At 39.2% G+C, this 6,229-nt stretch overlaps 1 protein-coding gene across 1 annotated transcript in view; it reads left to right on the top strand.

Moving 5' to 3' along the window:
* The window catches only part of EMSY (EMSY transcriptional repressor, BRCA2 interacting), a 55,607-nt gene that overhangs the window by 5,504 nt on the left and 43,874 nt on the right, over nucleotides 1-6,229 (top strand). The window lies entirely within an intron of this gene.

Raw genomic sequence — 6,229 nt, 5'->3', positions numbered from 1 at the left:
GTAATTTCCAGGATCCTCCTTCTGGCCCTTCCTGTGGATGTGTATCACACTGGCCAGTTTCCTGTCATCTGGAACCTCACCAGGACTGTTGGTAAATGATGGAGAGCAGCTTTGCAAGCTCATCTGCCCACTCCCATACCACCCTGGGATGGATCCCATCTGGTCCCATAGATTTATGAACATCCAAGCATTTCAGCAGTTCTCTGACTGCCTCCTCCTGGATAACAGGGGGACCATTCTGCTCCTTGACACCATCTATCAACCCAGGAGGAGAGCTGTCCTGAGGACAAGTTGTCTTTCCACTAAAAACAGGCAAAGAAAGCGTTAAGCACTTCCGCCTTCTCCTCATCTGCAGTTACTAAGTTTCCTTCTGCATCCAGTAGAGAACAAAGGTCGGTCTTTCCCTTCCTTTTGCCATTAATATATTTGTAAAAACGTTTTTATTATCCTTTACAAAAGTTACCAAATTAAGTTTAAACTGAGCTTTGGCCTCCCTAATTTCTTTCCTACATGCCCTAGCAACTCCCTTAAATACTTTCTGAGACCTGACCCTCCAAAGATGGTACATCCTCTTTTTATTCTTAAGTGCCTGCTGTTCTGAAGAACTGGGAAGCAAAGGTGGGGAGTAACCAAGTCTTGCAAGCAGTGTCAGACCTCTGGGGACAGGTGAATTTAGGCTGAGTAAGCAATACTAGTGACCAACATGCAACTTAACGCCCACCCTGAGTTACAGTAATGCGGCATCCCAGCTCCCTTGAGGTTAGCTTTTTGCAAATTAAAGTTAACAATGTCTGTGATGATAATAAAAGGTTATCAGACCAAATTTCCATTGAATTTTCCCTATTTCACTGGGGCCTTCTTTCTTATTATGGTTCTGATTCAAAGAATGGTGATTTTCATAGGTGTTCTATCAGATCTTCAATATGAAGAAACCCAGAGGGCCATTGTCTTTGCAGCACTGGACTTTGATGTGAGTATCTGACATCTGACCAAAAAATCATGGTTTTGTGCACGGGCTGTCTTTATTCTTACCTGCTCTACTTACTCTTTTTACTCAGCTATGTATTCTGGCCTACAGCTACTTCCCTGCTGCAGAGGGAAGCAGCCATCTAAATTCCAAGCAACCATTCTTAGTCTAGTTTCTGAAGTTCTAGCCAGTGCAAGATCACAGCTTCCCCACCCCATGCTGTGCTGCAGGTACATGGTTACACCACCATGAAGGAGTTAGGAGTGAGAGTCTGACTCCTCATTTCCCCATTTGCTTGCCCCTGCTCAGGGTTGTCTTTATTTGTCGGCATAAACCTTGCTAATCCCATCAAGAGGTTGTTAACATCAAACTCTTAAGGCATGTGAACTTTGCCCAAAGTTTCACTGAAAACTGCACAGTGACAATAATGCTAGTTTCTGGTTTGCAAATGCAGCACCAGCTTGCTTTTCTGTTGCTGCTGTCACCCTACAACAATACTGGGAGTTTAAACTTTAATTTGCAAGGTGTTCCAGGATCAATATAATTTCTAATACTTATATTAGGATTATATAATCTTTAATATTAATTTCTTTCCTCAGTATTTATAGCATACCCAGCCTTGTAAAAATAATTTGTCAAAATTAGGAACAATTAATTTGTTGGTGAGTTGATTTGAACTTTAAAGCAATAGATGGTCTGTTGATGGGCTAAAAGTTCAATTTGAAAGAGAAAATGCAAGCCTAAAATACAATGCAAATCGTTTCCCAGTGTGACTGAATTCTGCTAATTGCTGATCTGGGATATGTGTTCTTTGAATGGCAGAAGCTTGTTAGAGATACCCAGCATTTGTATAACATGCATGGGGCTGTAGATAAGGACTCAAGTGGCTCAGTGGAACAATAACTTCAATACTTTGCCTTATTCCTTAGCTTCCTGTTCTGAGCAAGCAAGTTTATATGTTCTTTGTCAGTACAGCAAGCCACAGAGGGTGGAGGTTTTCATCTACCTCCCAGGATTGCAGAGGGTACCAGGTTTCATTCCTTCTTTGATATGTTGCAGAATGACAGAAATGATTGTTTTGTTAGCTGAGATTACATAGTTGAGTTTTTGCCTCAGAGTAGCAAAGTGTTTAAATAGATGCTCAACTCGATACACAGTGGCATTTAGATGCATTTTTAATGCTTGTTGAATTAAGATACTTTCAGCTCAGAAGCTGTTAGGATTTGTAAAGCAAAAGCATTTGTTGAATAGAATATGTATTACTTACACTAAGGGGGAAAATATCTGTTGATTAGCAACACAAAGCTATCTTTAGTGAAAGTAGTTTAAGTAGAAAATATCTTTGTGATTTTAAATACAAATAGTCCTGGGTGACAATCTGTCTGACAAGGCCATGGATAAAAAGCACCTCTGCAAGCTGCCAGCACCCAGACATTGTTGAGGCTTCTGCTTTTCTCTTAGCCAGGAGGAAAAATATGATGGGAAAGTGTTTGAGGAAGAAGAGAGATTTTAATAGTGGTCTGAGGGCAGAGGAATGACATTAAAATAGAGATGCTTATGTCAGGAAAATGTATTGAGTCACTGAATAACCTATTAGTGGAAACTCCATTGGTGAAGCCACTTGGAAACAAAAAAAGGCCAAGAAATAATTTAACTTCTGTTAGGATCTAGGTTATTTCTATCTTATGCAAGACATGGAAGATGTCCATCTTCCTTACCCTTAATTCCCTTAAATTCCCTAAAATTCAAAATTTTCTACAGTGTTGCATTCATCTTAGTATCAAAAGCATTGTGGATTTTTTATTTCTTTCTCAATTGCTGGCAGACTGAAACAAACACATTTTCCCCCTTAATTTTCCAATTATACTTTTAACATTACTAGCGTAAGTCTCTTGGAAGGTGGAAATTCACCTTTACCTCATAAAAGCAGCAGCTGCAGTAGCTGTGCCTGGTTCCCTTATAGTACCAAGCTGAAGCACCTCTCTTCTAGCCATGAAAGACCATTCTGAAGAAAAGGGATTATTGCAGAGCCTGTATCAATCAGGTTGTAGTCACAACCCAGCAAGAACTACGGTGAGGCTGCTCCACTCATTTTCTATGAGCTCGTAAAGAGCTGAGAAACACAGCTTTGTCCTGATGACCCGAGCTGCATACAAATCACCTCCCTGGGAAAATCATAGCTCTTCCTTGGGCCATCTCACTGCTGAGGCTTCCAAGCTTACTTCCTTCTCTCTTCCATTGTCTTTGAGGATAATAACAAGTGTGGTGAGACAGAGTATTCTGTTAGCACCCAGAAAGTGTGGTTAATTAGACCAGTGTGTGTTATTGATGAGATTCATATTACTCTAAGCTAATGGGGAATCTGAAATTGTTGGGTTGTAAAGAACATATCAAAAAGCAGTAGAGATTGATGGTCATTTCTTTCCCTTTCTGCAAAGAGGAACAGGTTTTGTTTAAATGCATATAATTGAGCAAATTCTTAAAAAAAATACTCAGCAGCATGGTTTTATAAATTAATCATGGAATCCCAGAATGGTTTTGGTTGGAAGGGACCTAAAAGATCTCCTGGTTACAGCCCCCTACCATGGGCAGGGACACCTTCCACTAGACCAGGTTTCTACAAGCCCCATCCAGCTTGGCCTTGAACACTGCTAAGGATGGAGTAGCCACAGGTTCTCTGGGCAACCTCTGCCAGGGCCTCACCACTCTACATATAATGCCTAGCTGTTATATGTAATTATCTGTCATTAGTTTTTAAAATGCATAGTAGAAGTGGGAAATGAAGGCACAAGAGAGATTGCAACAACTTGCAGAGTTTTGCTCATCAGATTTGATCATTTGAGTTCTTAGCTCCCCTTGACCAACAAATTAATTTCATCTTGTGGGTTTTCTACATTGTTGAGCTTTGCTTCCTTAGGGAAGATGACAAAATGCTGCTGTCAACAAGTTTGTATCTTGTTTACTTTCTAGACACACAGAAAGTGCTCTGTAATTTTGGGCCTCCTTAAATGATGACTTAGAGAACAAGGATGTAGGTAATCAGAACTGAAAAAATGATTAGTATCTGTGAGGCATCTAAGGCTAGAAAAAATGCTGGCATTTTCACACTGCATTTTCTTCCTTTACCTACAACAACCTCATTTATTTTATATGAGTTTACTGACAGAATATGGAACATTTAGCCATGATTCTGTATTAAGTATTAATGAAGTAAGCCCAGACCATATTGTCTTTTTTTCTTCTCGTTTTTTTAGTCTAAATAACTGGAACACTTGATATTTTGGTCACCAGAGATAAAGAAATGCTGTCAAGTCTCAGTCTCCTGGATTAGGCTATGAGATCTGAGCTGGCTGTATGCAGTCATTCTGAGTTCAGACAACCCTAGTTCAGTTTTACAGAAAGATCTGTGCTGTTCTTGGACTGGTTAAGACTGTACAGCATCATAGTGATTTCTGTTGATGTGGGATTTGACTAGAGAAGATGCTCCTGACCAGACCTTGCTGGGCTTGGGGTAGTTGTGTGTATCTGCTCAGACAACCTTGGTCATTTATCCAAGCTGGTCAACTGCTGCAGAGCTCTGCTCTTTTTATGCTTTTCAGGACTCACTATTTATGTGCTTTGGGCATTTTTTACTTTGTCCATGCTTTCTCAGCCCTCCCATTTTTCTGGGTAATGGAGAATTGATTGCAGGCTAGTCTGAAGTAAATGGTAACATTATGGCTTTAACTACAAGGAAAATTTGGCATTCAGACTTTCTGAATCTCTCATACATCTCCAAGTCTGGGTCTTCATCCTTAATAAAAATAAATATTCTTGGAAATCATCTTAGGACATGTAGAAATGCAGCAATCACAGCTTTAGACATTTCATATATATATAACTGACTATTTTTTAACATTTCTTTTCTGTTCTGTGTGCTAAAGGAAATGAAGCAAATACCATTTTCTTGAATACATACATATGAACATATGTGTTAGTGTGTGTCTGTCCACCTTACACACAATAACTTTCGATTCTCTTGGCTACTTTCATCCATGTTGAAAAAAAAATAAAGATCTAAAACAAATACCAAATACATCTAATTACATTTAATGAATTTAGCTACTAAGCAGGTCTGAAAAAAGTATTTCTGCTCCTTCTGAGCTGCATCATTAGCAGTGATTTCACTCTGAGAACAGAACGCTTTCATAAACACACAAACTCAAACATAACATGCAGCTAAAATCTAGATCTTAGTAGACAAGTTTTCTTTAAGAAGGCAGGTTTAGTAGTTTCTGCTCATGGAGTAATTTATTCTCCAAATACCGAGGCTGGCTGTTAAATATCTTGAGTGCAATAAAATTCATACTCTGCTAGAGCATCATAATTACAAATTCAAATAAACCTCAAAAAAGTTATATTCTGGTAAGTGCCTGTTCCTGTTGACCAGAATGGTCTGACTAAAAGACACATTTTGAGCCACCTGGTCTAGTGGAAGGTGTTACTGCCCATGGTAGGAGTTTGGAACTGGATGAGCTTTAAGGTCCTTTCCAGCCCAAACCATGCTGGGATTCTGTGATTTCAGGATTTGGAATTTGTGATTTCCTTTCCAGTGGAGTCTCTGACCTGGAAAGGAAAACTTCTGGCACAAACCTGCATCTTCCCATTTGTGCAAATCTTAGGACATTTATTAGGCAATATTATGCAAAGATAATGCTACTTGCCTTCAGCTCGTTCTTGTTTAGGAAGGCATTAAAAGGAGAAAACAAAATTCTAGCTGTCTTGTACTGTTCAGCATAATTGTTTTCAAGTACTTTAGATTTATACCACTGTGAAGAATAATAGGAAACTGCAAGTGAGAAAAAAATCCATCAGTGGTGATAACAGGGAAGAAACATTTCTATCTATAGGGAGATGGAAAAAACATCAGATCTTGCAGATCTGCTGGAAATAGGTGTTACAATTCAGTGCACACCATCCATCCTCCTCGGCAAAGCTGTTCCTGGTGTTAAAAATAAGACGCTTGACACGGCCAATATATCAAGCAGCAATTTAATAATTAATTAATTAACATGGTCAAGTGTGAGCAAAAAGGCAGCGCTGGGTACAGTGGTAGGGGTTTTCCCTTCCAACTGCACACTCATTGCTGGACTTGATGGTATTTTATTTGCTATATTCATACATATTCACAAGCTTTCTCAGCAGTTTCCATTTCTAGTTTTAACGTCACAATTCAATACCTAACAGCCATAAATCTATAGATTGTCCTGTATAATTCTATAG

The sequence above is a fragment of the Prinia subflava genome, chromosome 3 (genome assembly GCF_021018805.1).
Source record: "Prinia subflava isolate CZ2003 ecotype Zambia chromosome 3, Cam_Psub_1.2, whole genome shotgun sequence".
In the NCBI taxonomy this organism is placed as follows: Eukaryota; Metazoa; Chordata; class Aves; order Passeriformes; family Cisticolidae; genus Prinia; species Prinia subflava.
This window is presented reverse-complemented; position numbering and strand designations above follow the sequence as displayed.